This window comes from Strigops habroptila, chromosome 5 (assembly GCF_004027225.2).
Source record: "Strigops habroptila isolate Jane chromosome 5, bStrHab1.2.pri, whole genome shotgun sequence".
NCBI classification, from domain to species: domain Eukaryota; kingdom Metazoa; phylum Chordata; class Aves; order Psittaciformes; family Psittacidae; genus Strigops; species Strigops habroptila.
This window is the reverse complement of record NC_044281.2, coordinates 72,187,441-72,204,702: the sequence shown is the minus strand read 5'-3', so window position 1 is coordinate 72,204,702 and position 17,262 is coordinate 72,187,441. Positions and strand designations below refer to the sequence as shown.

At 40.6% G+C, this 17,262-nt stretch overlaps 1 long non-coding RNA gene across 1 annotated transcript in view; it reads right to left on the bottom strand.

Annotated features, from left to right (window-relative positions):
• Nucleotides 1-14,366, bottom strand: part of LOC115609024 — a 37,987-nt gene extending 23,621 nt beyond the window's left edge. Inside the window, exons 1-2 of the long non-coding RNA XR_003991715.1 lie at nucleotides 14,296-14,366; nucleotides 11,023-11,113 (exon numbers count right to left, since the gene is read on the bottom strand). This is a non-coding gene — a long non-coding RNA (uncharacterized LOC115609024). The remainder of the gene's footprint in view (nucleotides 1-11,022; nucleotides 11,114-14,295) is intronic.
• Nucleotides 14,367-17,262: the final 2,896 nt, after the last annotated feature.

Sequence of the window (17,262 nt, the reverse complement as noted above, 5' to 3'; positions counted from 1 at the left end):
AGGCTGGACAGGGCTTGGAGCAACCTGGTCTAGTGGAAGGTGTCCGTGCCTATGAATGTGCAGTTTGAACTGCATGATCGTTAAGGTCCCTTCCAACCCAAACCAGTCTGTGATTCTATGACTCTACGAATTTATACTGATACTACAACATATTTAAAGAACTTACTTACCCTTAGCTGAACTGCGGAGATTGAAGCTAATGTGCTTCCAGCATCTTGCAATGCAAAATAAAATGGATTATCTTAAACAACCTTTTCTGGAAATGGTCTGCACAAATGTATGCAAGAAGTTGCCTCCTCTCACCTGGGAGACAGATAATTTCATAGCTTGCAACTGTCTGACCATAATTTTAAGGAATTCTTGTGGGCCTCAAAAGAAAGCTTGCATTACAGTTTTATGCCAATGAAGTGGATAGACTTTTCCCAAGGAAATTCCTCATTAAAGCACTCATTAAAAGGAAAAGAGCTGCAAATTCCACCTGATTTCCTATATCCTTGACCCAGTCTAATCAGTGTGGCCAGTATTTTAATCTCAGGAAGCTGTAGAGATGTCTGTGGGTGAATGTCACATTGGCAATCGCTGCAGGATATCAGGATATTTCTCGTCTCTGCACACAGGCTAAGCACCATAAGCCAAGACATTGAAGTCTTTGTAATGGAGTTCAGCATGCTTCTTTTCAGGCACAGAGAGGTTAAGTTATACTACTGCCCTCAAGATTAGAAAAGAAAAACTAAAAGCTTACTTCAAGGACCTAAGCTCTTTATAACCTTTGAAGCAGCAAATTCTTGACAATACTTCATAGAGTGAGTACTGGAAGACAAACAGCTGCACCAGTAGAAGTTATCAGTTAAATTATCAGATTCCAGCTGACACAAAAGTCAAGTCAAGCAAATAACACAAACTTCCAAGAGGAGCTATATGCATATGGGGTTCATCCTGAAAGTCACTAGAGTGATTCACTCACGGAAGTCCTGATGCCTGATAATTACCTCTTTTCCCAAAAAGAAGATATTTGCAACTAGGGTGGTCAGTGCTCAGATTTTGGTCAGAAGATTAAAAGGAAATTGGACTAACAGAAGGCTCAGCAAAATATACATCATATGTCACTGACCTACATATTTACAGCAGCTCTGTATCTTTGATCTAGCGGTTAAAGCACAAAAAGTCCCAGGAGTCCCTGATCCTACCTCTGGTCTTAACATCTTCATTACAACTGCCTGGACACTGTAACCTAGACAGGGATGTACCAGTAGTTGAAATTATTTGTGTTATTTTACATGTCAATGTGGCTTTCGAGTTGGTATCAATAGAAGAAATTAAACTTCATGTAAATAGACCAAACTACCTGAAAAATGTCAAAGAACAGGAAGCTGGCAACCTGCTGGGAACCTAAGGGAGCAGAAGTTCTTTCTGTGTTGCTGGACAATATGACAGCATTCAAAGAGATCTCTTTGTGATAGATCATTGTAATTCTTGCCCCAATTCCCACCTTTTTGATGAAATATTTCCTGAGTTTAAATATCCCCTAAAACAGGTGGAAAAAAATCTGAAAATTGGGTATTTTAGTCTTCTGTGCTCTCTCTGTTGTCAATGGAGAGACATCCTTAGGACTTCTCCCCATGGCAGTTTGGAGGCAAACTGGGAACACAATACTGAAATAATCCATTTTCCACAAATGTACACCCATACCAAAGGTAACAGGGGCTATGAAGTGGACAGATTTGGGGACTGTAACAAATGAAGCCCCTGGAAAGCAACAATGCAATCTGAATGCACCAAAACCAGCTGAAACTAATGTTGAAAAATATTAAATGAGAGAGAGTAAGAAGGGAAGCAGAAGAAAAGGAAGAAAAAAACAAAAGGACGGGAATGGAGAAAGAGAAAAAGACCTCGGCAGGAGAACTTCTCTAAGTCTGAGTCACTCTTTTAATAAAACTTTCTGTAAAGTTCAAAAACCCAACTGCATTTTATCTGTGAGCCTGAAAAGATGAAAGGAGCAAGGAGCAGAAAGTTGTAACTTTCATGTTTATACACAAATACTTCGAAAGAACCTGCTTCTGCCTAACACCTTCATTCAGTACTTAGAACTGCAAACACAAATTAAGTGAAGGCTTTGAAGTTCTCAGCTATGCAGAAGCCCCAACAGAACAAGGAGTTCTGAGCTGAGGCAGAGGAAGAAAGGTACATACAATGTTGGAGAAAGAGTATGAGTACAAGGAGACATAGACAGAACAGATGTGTATTTTAATCCCCTGAGTTTTGCTTGTAAAAGAGTTGCATTAAACCCATAGCGGAAATTTGGCTTGGAATGCCAGGCAAGTCCCTGTCCTGGCTTGGCAGCATTGTCAGAAGCAGCTCTGTCAGCCACTGTTCACCTCATGGGCTCTCACCAAGCCCACTTGGCGAGAACATGCTTACCACGGCTGGAAGGCTGTGGATGGACACAGAAGGAAGGGAGTGGCTCTGCTCATCATTCCCAGTGCTGCTCTGCACAGGAGGAAATATGGCTGCAATTGTGATAGTAGCTGTACCAGTGTCTTAACTGAAGGTATTCGACACCTTCCACTCCACCTCTTGCTGAGCAAGGGGCCAGGGGCCTAGCAACCCTCCACACCTTCAGCAACAGGGTCACATAGTGTCCCAAGAGAATTCTCCAACAATAAAGCTCAAAATACATGGAATTCAATGCACTCTCTCCAGCCTGGATTGTCTCCATGGTCCATCTCCATCCCATCTTCACTTTAGCCCCTCTGGCCCAAGAAGCATTTTTCAACTAGATGGCTCAACTCAGCAGACACACTACAATACTGTTCTAGTCCTGCACTACATAGACTTTATCAAGAAAGAGTGCTACTGAGCTTTCAATGACTGTCAACGCAACGAAGGAACCAGAGAGAGAATAAACAATTAACTTCTGATCAGAGGAGATATGCCATAAATATCTAAGTTGGTAGGATACACTGAAGAGAAAGTCAAATTCCAGTAGAGTTGCTGTGCATGCAAGAGCCAAAATACTACATCCAAGATGGAAAACTAAAACAGAACCAAAAAGTTAGTTCTTATACTTGTTTTTGGACCCTGAGGGCTCCTTGTTTTGTGTACAGAAAAGGAATATTGACTTTGGCAGCACAGTATGCACCCTGTAGGGCTCTGAGTCTCTTCCCGCTGCCTCTCGTTCTCTTCTCCCATAAATTCCTCTTAGGAATGAAAGAATTTTATTAAAAAACAAAAGATCCACTTAATAAGTTTTCTCATGTATGGCCAAGAGCAAAAAGCAAATGTTTAACCTCTGACCTCAAGGCTAAATTACAGCACGGTAAGTGATGAGGAGCCACTGCTTACTGTTTGCCTTAAGAACGGTAAAAATGACACCATTTTCAAAGCGCAATTAGCACTTCTGCTGTGTTTCGCACTGAAGTGTTTTTTCTTGGTGGAATCAAATAGTTCAGGGGGTTTTTTTGTCCTCAAGTTTACAGAATATTTCTGTATATAAAAATCCTCAAATTCCTGCTGAACACCCAGATGTTGCTGTTAAAATACATGGTCATATATACATACATGATAGTTTATATATTTACACAGATATAAATGAGCATATATAATATACATGTCAGCATAAAAATAAATTAATGTGCCTATGTGTATATGAATATACTTATCCAACAGAAGAAAACTTGGATCCCAACTTGGAGATATTAAAAAGCCATCTGGACATGGTCCTGGGCATCTGGTTCTAGGTGGCCCTGCTTGAGCAGTGGGGGCAGTTAAGAAGACCTCCAGACTTCCCTTCCCACCTCAATCATTCTGTCACTCTGAGATTCTGGTTTTCTATCCAAAACCAATTATTTGTGCTGAAGTTGGATGTCTTCTAATGGCACCCATCTCTAGAGTATATGAACAATTTAGCACCATGTTTATTCAGTTCCTAAGGTCCCAGAAGAAGTCATTCTTCGTATTTCTTTTTTCTCTTTTTGAGACCTGCTGTGAAAAGCTCATTGGTTTACTGTTAGTAGTTCAATAAGCTTCAGACAGGAACACTGAGCCCAATGACAAAATTTAAATGCCCCTACATTCAACAACTTCATGAAAGATTTTAATCCCTAAAGTAAAATGCTGCTACTGTTTTGCCCAGAATGACAGATTCTGCAAACATCATTTTTATAGTTTTTTTCCACTCAGTGGTGAGCTTTTGGTCCTTACAGCTGTCTCTAGGTCAAAATTAGATGGAAGAGAAAACTTTTCTAGGCTTGGCATGAGAAACGTTGTGTCCCAAGTTACTGAGAAATATTAATGAGTGTACTAATGGATAGAATAAGGAGCTTTAATGACTTACATCCAGCTGGATGGAGCCTTACAATCTATGAAGGACTGAAGGAAGGCTCCCAGAGGGTCTCATGATGTGCTGATTCTCAAATAAATCCTTGGATGGGTTTCCTGGGAGTGCTCACAGACTTAGTAGTTTCAGGCACCAATTCAAGAAAATTGTCTTATTCGCTATCTATCTGCCATTGCAAGCTATTCAAGGGTTTTCAGCACCTTGCAACTAAAACAAGGGAAACTCCCAATCCCTAATTGGAGTTGAACTTAAACAACTCCAAAAGGGATCAAGTCCAGTGGACAGAGGAAGGCCCTAAAGAAACAGTTGTGTCATACTGCAAGGTGATTCCAGCCATCACTGTTTTCTGTCAAATAATACTGTATTTGTCAGAAATATATTTGTTCAAGACCCCTGAAAGGCTTTAAGTTTCACCCCAAATGAGTCAAGATATTGGCACAGATCTTCCATTGCATTTTACATGCAAAACATACTTTGATTATTTTTATTTGTAATATTCTGTGAGACAATGTAAGATGACATTATTGCATAAAGTCTCCCACGTTCTTAACACTGAATAAATGTTAGCTTGGAACAGTATTAGCTGCTGATTCCCTGAGGCAGTCTGGATGGAGCAGCAGCCGTGAGCAGCAGAAAGCCCAGTTGTCTCGTCACTACCTGCTCCGAGCAAAGGCAGAACGGCTCCTAGAAGGTGGTATGTCCTTGCTAACTGATATTGCTCTAAGCAATTGTTGCAGCTACTTCTGGTGCAGGACTGTTGTTCATGCATCACCAGAAGCCTGCAGACTTCCTATCTCCAAGGCATACCTCATAGCAGGGGCTGACAGTGGCCACCAGAACACGTCACTGGCTTTGGACAACATCACAATGGTGTGAGAATTCCTCCCAAAGTATTTTTCTCTCTATAATTTTCCCGTGTACCGGATATGAAAACACACCAAGTGTTAAGAGACGTAAAAGCCTCAGATACGCCTTAGCTGCTTCTTCTTCTCTATTTGTGCTGTTTGCCTGCAGCCAATTGATGCCACAACAATCTTCTCTTCCTGGCTAGTGACTGCAGCCTGCTGTGAGGTCCAGGCAGTCTAGCATGGTGGCAAAACATTTAAATGCCCCACCACACACAAAGCCCATACCCCAATGCATCTAGAGGGGCTGCACAAAAGTTTCATAGTTAAGTCTTCTTATCCTATTTGTAAATGGGTGGGGTTTTTTTGCAAAATCAAATTAGAGCCTAAAATATCCAACAGTTTGCATCTTTAAATCAGGCCAGGCATCATCCCCTCTCAGGTTGTTTATCTCGCTGGCTCTCTGTTATTATCAATATTTTTTTCTCTTGATTAGACCTTGACACTTCCTGCCTTTGCCTGGTATTATACAGTGCCCACAACCAGGGAACAGAGGTGATTAGTGATTTTGGCCTCTCTGCACCACAGTGTGGGTTACAGCACTCACAGCCCAGCCACCCACCTGTCTTGTGAATAGGGACACATCACTCCTACACTCATTGCTGCCAGGCACAATGACAGCGCAGACTTTGCAGAACAGAGTTCACTTCAACCAGTGAAGGGCCTCATCTCAGGAGGGTTCTGCTGAGCCTACCCATGGAGAGAGGGAGCTCCATTGCAACACAGCTCTTCCATGACAGACCTCAACACAACAGCTGGCCAAAATGGCACCAAAACATATGTAGTCAGCAGCAATGTTATTCCAACCACCTACACATAAAGTGGGACCACAGCTCTGCTGCAAGACCCCTCAAACCTCCAACAAGAAGAATGCACGCCCTTGAGTACCACTATGCCCAAGCGACAGAGGTGCTTTAATCTTTCTCTGTCCTTATCTCTAAAATAGTGGGTAACGACAGCCCTTGACTTCCCAGGGCTTCTGTGAGCACAAAGACTGCAAGGTGTCCCACTACCATTGTGTTATAAAGACATGGACCTTCCCTACAGAGAGGGGCACGGACCCACGTCTTTAGATCTAGAGCAGGGTCCAGCATTACAGTAGAGAAGGAGGAGTGACTTGTTACATTGAAATAACTTGTTACATTTTGGAGGAGATTTTCATGTTTCATCTTAGCTATTTGAACCCCTGTTGTTCACCACCATGAAAAAAGATATCTTGAGTTCCTACAAGAAAGTAAGCCTGATAGGATACTTGCAGGTAGAAAACCAGGTAGTCTCAAACGTGTTCTTGCAGCAAGTGGCAAGAAACAAATTACACAGCAAAAAGGAAACAAAGATAATCTTTATGTGGTTTAAAGAATCATAAGTCTGGCGCCGGCAGATGGAGAATAGTACAATCAATGGCACCATTGGCCTATTGAAATGAAGAGTTGATTTTCATAATGGTGCATAAAGAGAAAAGACTGGCTGATGGCTGGATTTGTCATTGCTTGTGGTTTCTTATACTGAGGAACATAAGAAATGCCTCTACTTTTCCAGCAACAGCATCCCAGGTCTTGGCAGGCAACAACTGAGCTAATTATGAGGAAGGTCTAGCAAAAAAAAATATAGGCCCTTCTCAGCATGCCACGACTTCTCTTAATCAGGAGCTCTCGTGTCATGAAGTAGGAGAAAGAGGCAAATTTTGCTCCCTCAAGTCTTGCTGCTGTTTAGACCCCTGGTGTCCCTCAGATAGCCTGAATCTGCAGTTCTGTTAGAGGGTCAAGCTATTCCTCAGTCACGCTCCACAACTTTCCTAAAACACTTTCTTTAGCAAAAGAAAGACATTGACATTAAACACTATGGGAAACTGCCAGCATGCAGCCATTCTTGCAAGTTTGCTGCAATTTCAGCACCTGGTTTGCTTTCAATTCCTAGAGATCAGAATTTCACCCTCTTGGAGGGTCAGTGGAAAGCTCAATCCCAGAATTTCCCCTATTTCTGCTCCATATCTACAGGGAGACCAGATACACCCCTCCCAGCTTCACTCTTCAGTTTGCTCTCAAACCCATGGCTCCTCTGAAATCCACCCATGCTGGAGAAGGAGTTCTTAGCTAAGTTTTCAATCGGCAGTTGAAATCTCTCAATGTCTTCCTCCAAACCCTGGAGTATCTGATACTATTTACCAACAAAGAACCAACTACAAAGGCTTGTAATGAAGTGAAAATCTCTCTGAATTATTCTCTCTTGCCCAAAATGAGACATTTAATATTTTCCTTTTCTCCCTTCAGGCAGTAAAGATGAAGAAACAGTGGTGACATATACAATGAAAACAAAAATACAGCAGAATATACTTACTTCCATGAGGTGGAATCTGTTTGGGAGTTTTCAGATCTGCACAGTGCAGACTGGTGAGATCATCACCCATGACTGAGCTCCTAGATGCACAGGCTATACAAATAATGATGACTGCAGAAAGACTGAAGCTGCTCATTGACCAACACATCACCCTGACTGCAATTTAAGGACTGAGGATATGACTCACCCCACTCAGGCTGTGCTCCATTTCATTTGAACGTTTCATAGTCAGTTTTGTTCTATCTGTACTCAGTTTCTGATGTTACAAATATGTCTCCAGTGGAGATCACTCTCCTGCTTTACTCCGTGTTTGTGATATTTTACAAGACAGAATGTAGGCAATGTAGAAAAACTGGGATTCAATTAATCTCACAAGTAGCGCTGCTACACCATTGAAGCACTCTAAAGTGACTTTCACCCATACCAGAAAGCTAACATGGCTCTAAGCCTCCGGCATATCAGCTTAAAAGCATTTCCTGTGGTCTCCTCATTTCTTTTGAGAATATCCTGTAAGTGATGTACAACTAAGGAACAAATACAATTTCTCAGAGTGCTTAGTTTTCACTTTGGCACAATCTGTAGTTGCTATGTTCCAAAAATCTCATAGGAATTCAATTATCCCAAGTCCTACTGTCCTGGACCCCTTCATCTGATTTAGCTGAAATTGGCTAATATACTCAGAAGTCTAAGACACGCACAAGCACACAGAATGAGACTGTACAAACCATACTGTACCAAGCAGCTGCATGATTTAAATTTAATCATGCAAATTCATATCTACGTTAGCATGAATTCCCAGTCCTACCTGTGATAGTCTTTTGCTAAACCTGCCAAATGGTCTCCTGCAGTGATTGTCTCTCAGCCACAGGATTCCACCCTTTTTATTTTCTCTTTTCTCTCTCTATTTTTTAATTACCTTTTTTTTTAAATGTGACTGGTCTGTGTCTTCCTGGGATTCCTGTTAGTGGTAAGATTGTCATTGTCAAGAGCCAATCAAAAATTGTGGGGAAGTCTTTTCTAGAAAAACAGCATCTCCCTCTGTGCTTCCGGAGTGATGCTCAGTGCTCGCCACAATCACCCCACCTATTAAATGTCCTGACACCCTGACCCATGTAAGGAATGGGTAAGCATGTCCTTCAGATCAAGGCACAATACAGGCTGAATGTGTTTATTCTAGCTCTTAATGCTTTTAATTATTAGAATCTATTAGCATGAATCAACTTCATTTCTCTCAACCCTTGCCCAAGTGATAGATTCCACTGGAAAGTCCCTGTGTTACCCCTGTAAGAACCGTCAGGAGACACCAAGTATGACATGAAGAGGGTAAAACAACACAGAAGAAAAGAGAATAACATTCTGAAAGCTTCTGGCAAGTCTGGCAGCTCTTTGGGGCTGGGACTGTGAATCAACTCTGGAAAAAACCTCTGCCAGTAATGGCCAGTTCTACCTTTCGCAGGCAGTCTGGCTTTTCCCATGGGTTCTCCCAGCTTTGAGAATCACCTGGATATTACAAAATATAATGTTTCCACCAGCATTAGTTCAGCTGATACTTTAGTAACTTTTTTTAAGAGTCCGCAAATCTAAACTTGCTTAGTACTCACTCAGTTAGGTGAATTCCACCGTGGAACTGGAAAACAAATTGTCTCATGCTTAATACCTCTGCCCAGAAAGAGGGCAAGCCAGGGAAAATATAATTTCATAAAGCAAAACTTCTAAGCTTTCTTGCTTAATAAGCACTTTTCCCCAGGAGCTAATAGAAAAACTTTCATCTGACCTTTCCTAATTGCACAGAATTGACCTAGATTACCATAAAACCTAAACTCTGGAGGAAACTGAACTTCTGACAAAGCAGTCCAGATTTTAACCCGAATAACACATACTTGGAGGTCCCCTTTGGACTCCATTTAAACACTATTGTCAGTCTTCATGAATTGAAGTGATAAAGGCGTTAATTTGACTTTTAACAGTACTGAGAACTCAGGGAAGTGTGGGAGTTTAAATTATAGATGCTTTTGGTAAGAAGTACATCATTATCGTTCATTTCATCAGCCACAGGAAAAATGAAAAATTTCACAGAAACCCAACAAAGATGATAATTTAATGGTCTAATAGGATGTGTACTACAAGACACTGAAAACACAAGGATTATTTAAACACGGAATGATGAATATGTCCTTGTCTTACTCAGGAAGAGTCAGTGCAGCTGCATCTTGATGCCAAATGTAAATAAAAGCAAGGCAAGCTACGTAGTGAATGATTTGGATTTGCTTCTCTGTAGTCAGCAGTGGAAAGTAAAGCACAACAAGGACTTTAGACAGTGAGAAGTCTCTGATCGTTTCCTAAAGCTCTTCTTCTCATGACAGTTTTGCATGCAAAAAGATTAATAGCTAGTGCTGTGTTATTCCCTTCCTACTGTTTAATTTCAATAGTATAGTTATAGCATTTGTAACAAATCTGGTTATTGCTGAAGTAACTATAAATGCTTGTGATGAGAAATTCATATGCATTTACTTATCATCTGACATATTTTAGTTTATCCTGTATATGAATATGGGGCAGGATTTTGCGCAGGTGATTGATTGAAGCTATTAAAATGGACATTGGACAACTGTAATATATGGAGGACAATCAGAATTAATCTGATACAATATCTCATCAAAGTAGAGGAAAAATATTCAAAACACAGCACAGTTTCCCACCTCTCTTATATCAGTGATACAAATGTAATAAAGCACAGCCCACAATTGTTTAAACAGAGACACAAATACTTCACAGAAGCTTAAGAGATGTACTAGAAATATTTCCATAAAAAGAATACTCCAAAGCAGACAACGTCCATTTACGTTAAACTCCTCAAAACGCCCAGCTTTACAGCTTCATTCAATGCTTTTTCATATGCAGGAGGGTATGACTAAGAGATTGGTCCACAGATTTCAAACTACTGGGATTGTCAAGCCCTATCTCTTCATAGGTCCATTCACATCACGTTCTCCAGCATATCCAATACTCCGGCTTTTTCCCTTCTTTTAGGGAAGTCCTTTAATCGTGGAAGATCTAAAGTGAAGGAGTGACGCTAGCATTTCCAGTGACAGGACAGCTCTATTACCAGGCAAACTATATGCTGACTCTAGAGAGGGAGAAGAATGGAATTTTAATGAAAAGCTACTGAAGACTGAGATTTGTTTGTGATTTGTGCATGGCCAGAAATAAATGAACTGCCTGGATTCTGTCCGTCACTTCCCCATGATCTTTCATGGTGGTCTTCAGCATGGTATAGCATAAGGATTAGGTTATAGTTCCTATCGTGGATGAATCTATTCATACTAATACTTGAAAATAATCCTGAAGTTCATAGCTACCTGAAAGCATCCTGGGAATTTCAAAGAGGATGTCATCTGTGATATAGAATGCAACAGGGTGATTAAATATATGTAAAACACTCACCATAAACATGTAGATGGTGATTTCTTCAGGGTGGCTCAGCTCTACGTGGATTAAAATCAGCTTTACATGTGTTGTACTGAGGTCTTCTTTCCTGGTAGGAGATATCATCAGTGAACCATGTGGCCATATCAGATCAAGGCTAAACAACATTAAAGATTCCAGAAAGGAGGATGCAGGAAAGGAGGAGTCCATTCACTTACTGACCTCTCTTATCAGTTAAAAGCACTGAGAATGAGAGCTTCCTTTAAGGGTCCTGACCTGGTCTAGTAGACTCTAAGGTTCACCTGAACTAGATGATCTTTAAGATCCCTTCCAACCAAAACCATTGCATGATACTATGATTCTATGACCTGAAAGAGAGCTCCCTCAAGAGCAGAGGTTCCCCACTGCCATCCCCACAGTGGTTTTTCTAACAAGTTCTTACCCCATCACAAATGTCCCCTGTTTCCTTTTATTATTATTTATGAAAGAGTGAACTGAAAAGCAGGAAGGTCAATGAGTGCAGAATCAAATTAAAAGCATTCTAACTATAGTAATGGCAACAAGGATTCAAGCCTTTTTAGGAAGGAGAAAAGCAGAAGATGAATCTGAACATCCTAAGAAAACCTAATGGGAGAAAAGAAAAATCAGAAAGTCAATCAAGGAGTATGATTGGGTATCAAGGAACAAGCAATTTCTTCGAGATCTAATGTCAGGCCACTAACTCAGGAGGGTTTTGAGAGAACTCTGAATCAGACCAGAGACATAATAATCATCATTTGAGAGACAAGTGCTCTAAAGAGCCTTGAATAGAAGAAATTTAGATATTGACAGGAGATGCACACAGAAATCTTGCCACAAGCAACAACTCCAAGGCAGGGATATTTCCCAATCAAAATGTTCAGAATAATGCCAGAAGCTATGTGAGGAAACAGATTGATAGGCAGCACAGAGTGAAGATTAATGATGAGTCTCTAACCACCTAATTGCAGCTGAATATCTAAGTGCAGCAAATCACACCAAATATAGTGAATATAATCAAATGTGCTTCCTGGGCCTTGATGTGAAGGGGAAATATCTCTCCAGTGCTCCTGTACATGCCTGGTTCCCAGATGAATCAAAGTCAAATGCTTGTTTCACGGTACTGTTGTTCAAGACCCAGCCAAAGATGCTGCTTATATGAGGGTAATTCACAGAATAGCAAAGCCTATTCACCTGAAATTCTCCCACACTGGGGGTTATTTGTGCTCTTGCTGCTGTGGCTGATCCCTGGCAGAAGTCTGTGGCTGCAGTGTTATGCAGAACCAGAGGGCACAATGTTGGCTCCTCCAACATAAGCTTTTCCTGCCCTACCTCTGCACTGTTTTCTACAACAATCTGATTACTACCATGAATCCACCTCTCCATGTGTGCCACCAAACCACAAGAAATGAATGGTCCTGGAAATAACCTCTATAAATGCTGCCCTTTATGTGGGAAGACTGAATGATAGCATTGACATTGCTCTTGGGAAAGAGTAAAGCTCACACATTCTGACTGCTGAGCTCTGTACAATATACCAAATTATATTTGAAATGGGCTCCTATAAATCCTGCCTGCAGTTTTTATCTAGAGGCATCCATCTGGGCAACGGAATAGCTGGATCCAGAGCTCTTCAGCAGTATAAGGCTTCCTGAGGACCTGGTAGCCCACCTGGAGAAGGAGGAAGGCAGAGCAGGTGTTGTACAGTCAACATGCACATGCACATCCCCATTCCTTGGGGTCAGTACAGAAGTTTAAAGCACATGCTCTTTGTCCTGTGAAAATTCCATTGCTGACTGGGTACAAACACCTATCACAGCTTGAAGGAAGACTGCATCAGCCCCTGGTCTCTTTGGAAATAAAGAGACCTTCACAGTATTTGCCATAAAGGGGAAAAAAAAAGCAGGATGGGATCACTCTCTGTTGCCATCCTCTCTCCAAAAAAGGAAGGAACTTTCCTATAGCACAATTCACGGAATATCAGTAGAGTTACAGGCAGCTTTGTCTCCAGGGCAGCCCCTGGCTTTGGAAAACCATAATTCTATTGCCCTAGTTTTCAATATAGTGGTGATTGCTAAATGATGAGTTCACATAAAGGAAATGCTTTAGGTACAGTGCCTGCCTGTTCATTTCTAGGAATCTAAGTAAAATAGATGGATTGGCAGCTAGTTCTTTTAGTTCAGATATTCCGATTTGTGTTTCCCTGACTTTCAAAGTATTTTAGAGCCATGAAATGGTTAAATTTAGCCCAGAGGTATTCTGCCTACTTTGGATAGATACAATCCTTAGGTGTTTCAACACAGTCTGCTTTGGACTCGGATCTTCAACTAAGACTCGAGGCATCCTGGCTGATGCAGGGATTATACTCTAGTTTGCAATGCACATCTAAGGAGATGGTTGGCAATAATCCTTGTTCTGACCCATGAGCAGCTACAAGATAGCCCTAATTATCAAAGAACTATAGCCTCTCTCCTATAAAAGCCACTAAACATAGAATTCCTCCAAGGTCCTCTCAATTTACTCTTGTCAATGTTTTAGACCACCTTCAGAAAAGTTACTGAAAGACTAATATATACAGATGCAGTGATTTTATTTGCTACTGCACTATTTTATGAGTGTGTACTGCAGAGTCTAACTTCATGGCAAGAAGATTTATGGTGTAATTACTTTCGTATATTATTGTACAATTTGCAACTAATGGAAAATAAATTTACTGGCTACACTTCAGCTGTCAGAAAGTCTGTCTGCAGAATGTTATGAGAGTGGAAGGAATATGTACTTCTCTCCGTGAGTGGGAATGTTAAATGACAGGCATCGCTTAATCTGATCAAACATTTTAAACTTGATCAGCTACTCATATCATAATAAGTAAAGTTTCTTGCAAAGAAAATTAATTACGCCTCATAAAGGAAACAGAAGCATTTGATCTTAAGAAGCAAATAAAAGACTGCCCAGCACACCCACTCCCAGGAGAGTCAAGCCCAGTCAATCTTCTTTCTAGCCAAGTGTAAGAATTAAGAATTCCACATCCTCTTTTAATTGCTTTAACTGGCAGTGTTTCCCAATGGACTTTCATGTTTCACTTGGCCTTTTTTTTGCCGAGTTGAAAAAAAGGCATCTGATTATTAATCATGTAATTGAATTTCCAGTTCAATGATTAATGTCTAAGATTCAGTATTTAAGAAGAACAAAAGCAGAGACTTGCCTTCACTTTTGACATTAGACTTTTTTGATGGAGAAAACTTCATTCATATCAAATGTTTTGCAACTTACATTTCTCAGCAGCTTGCCAGATCAGGTTCAAGTTAGATGCCTGGTAGTAAACATCCCTTTCATCAGAAGTACTGAAATTAGAAGCATGAAATTGTATGGGAGAGGATGGAAGAGTTTGGTAACAGTTTTCAGAGGCCCTAATACTCAAATAACCTAATTTAGGAGAAAGCCAAACTCAAGTCTCTAGGAAATCAAATGTAAGTTTCCTGTTGCACTAGAGATGAAAAAGCTGGGTGGGTGTCTAAGTGAATTCAGCCTATATCAAGTCACAGTGAATGAGAAAAAAATTTGTTTGATCCTTGTATTTGGAAGGGACTGAAGCAGTGCAGGCAGCTATGGCTGTATCTGTTTCTTTCCTCACTTTCTACCCTTTGCTCACAACGACTGGACAATCCTACTTAATACGTCTGGACTCTCACCAGACTGTTCATGTATAAATAGTAATATGACATGTCCACATCATAAAACTTCCCCTCACACAAATAGAATTAGATCTGTAAAAAATAAAAACGAAACAAACAAAAGCAAAAAAAAACCACGATGACAACAAAAACCATTAAACATACAAAAATTCAAAAGTACCTTTGTTTCATATTGAAAATGCAATGGAACCAATGCCAACTTGGAATGATGGTAAGTCGGGCTCCCATCCAGGATCATGCACAGTGGGCAGGCCCCCATATCCTCTACTTCAGTCTTCTTCCTGGCCAGTTTAAAGTAAACATGAGGATATTAGGCAAATCTTTAAATAATGCAGACTATGAAGCTCCATAACCATGTCCATATCAGAAGGAAACAGTGGTAAAGTTGTCAGTCCCAAATAGCTCAAAAAATCCTTTAAGTCACTCTAAATAGTGACATCTCATTACATGTTCTGCTAATGGGAGCTGAAAACACTGAAGCACTGCTGTATTTTGAATTGAAGTATAATGGTGATGAATCTGCTCCTTGATAAAGTCCTCACCTTACACAGCATAAAGATTTGCATTGTCTTCAGCTAGTTTTCACTTCAAAAGGCAGTAAAGTGTTTACCTTCACTTCTTATTGCTTGTTCACCACTCTCCAAGCTTCTGATCTCTTCACGTGTGTGGACTATCAAACAGCAATCCTCTATCCATGCCCTGATCTGATAGAAACACCTACATAGGAACAGAGACAGTCCAAAAGTACTCTTGAGGAATTCAGCCAAAAAATTCCTAGCTAAAATAAATTATATTAGGTAATAACAATAACAGCAGCAACATGGCCTTTTATTGTCTCTGGGCACAGGTTTGTGTATTCCCTTAGTATATCTTGTAGACATCTTTCACTGGGATGTGCATAGGTGACTGTACTTCTACAACTTCTGATCTCCTCCCACTGTAAGTGAATTCAATTCCATGGCATTTTTCTGGCGTGGGATCATAACTCATACAGAAGAAATGACGGCACTACAAAGCTACAATCTGAGACGTGGACATTTAAGCATATTTTAGTGTGCACAGCACATTGTAGGCATAGGGGAGCCTATGACCCGAGACAGTCCAAAGCTGTGTAAAGGACAGCTTGTTCTCTCATGTCCTATTCCTCTGCTGCTGTGGGATTCCAGGGTGCCCAGAACGTTGGCCTCCGAGGTCACATCTGCCAGCATACACCTCTCATTGCTACTCCACCAGAAACCAAAATAAATCATTTAACCTCTTCTTTATCTGATTTTCCTTCTCATAAAAAAAGTAATAGTTATCAGTATCTCTTCCAGAATAATGACAACACTTCCACTCAAATGTTTATGCAAAACAAGAAATGCTTTTTGTGGCAAAATGGAAACTATTCTGGAGAAAAGGAACTCTCATTCCGTAAGTTTGTTGCTGATGATGATTACATGTTTTTTTCTCTATAAACACAACCAAAAATTACAAGAGCCTAGTGGCTGAGGCCTGAAACAGAAAAGCCAAATCATTTCCTAACTGATAACAGTCTTAACAGTGGCATAGGAAAGAGTATTTATGGACCCATTATAAGTCCCCATGGCTCTATAAACTTAACTGTGATGAGCATTGGCTGATATATGAAATTCTTGGAAGAGAACAGATTATTAACATGGGCACCAAGATAAGACTACACCTTTCAGCTTCTAGGTCTGTGAAACTATTATGTGGTGCTTTTCTCCAAGTTAGCGTTCACCTAAGTACTTGGGTTGGGTTTGAGTGGATCTTTTTAATCACTCACTGAGTTGGAGGCAGAGGAATTATAAACAAAAAGTTAGACATCCCCACAGGGTTAATTTCATTAAAACTCAGGTCACTGTGAGGCAGCCTTTTATATGTGCAGTCTTTTAGGCTTCTTATGAACTGGAATATGGCTTTTAGAAAATAATGTGAGTTTGGGGGTGAGTAAATCTAAATAACCCTGCCCTCCTGAAAGTAGTCACACATCAGTCCATTCCTGAGTGTTACACTAACAAGCACTGTGCAAATATAAGGAATATCTATGTATGGCATATGGACCTGAATGCCAAATACCTGAGTCTTCTACATTAACAAGCTGAAGACTACTATTATAGCAATTATGTCAATTAAACCAAAGCTGACTTTGAAGGTCTGTCTACAAGAGCCAAGAACATAACGATTGATGAAATCTGCTGCTGTGCTGAAGTTTTTTCTGTATTAAACCCCTGGCATCTATTTCTTTTTCCGTTTTTTTTTTTTTTTTTAATGTCTTCTAGAATATCTCCAATGCCAAAAAGTTCTGCTTCTTCCACAATGCAGAGCAGTCTAGCCAGGTGGGGGTCAGCTCAATCTGTAGAGATGGGGAGGCGAGCAAGAAGGAAGCTCTGTCCTTCATTGTGGTCTTCATGCTGATGTGGCTTCTGACTTGAATTTCAGGGATACACCATGGTCTTCCCATGTACCCATGCCGATTTTTTGTAGGTCTCCATATCTGCTCAGCAAAGAGCTCCACAAAGCTTTTTCGTATTTGCTGCCTCCT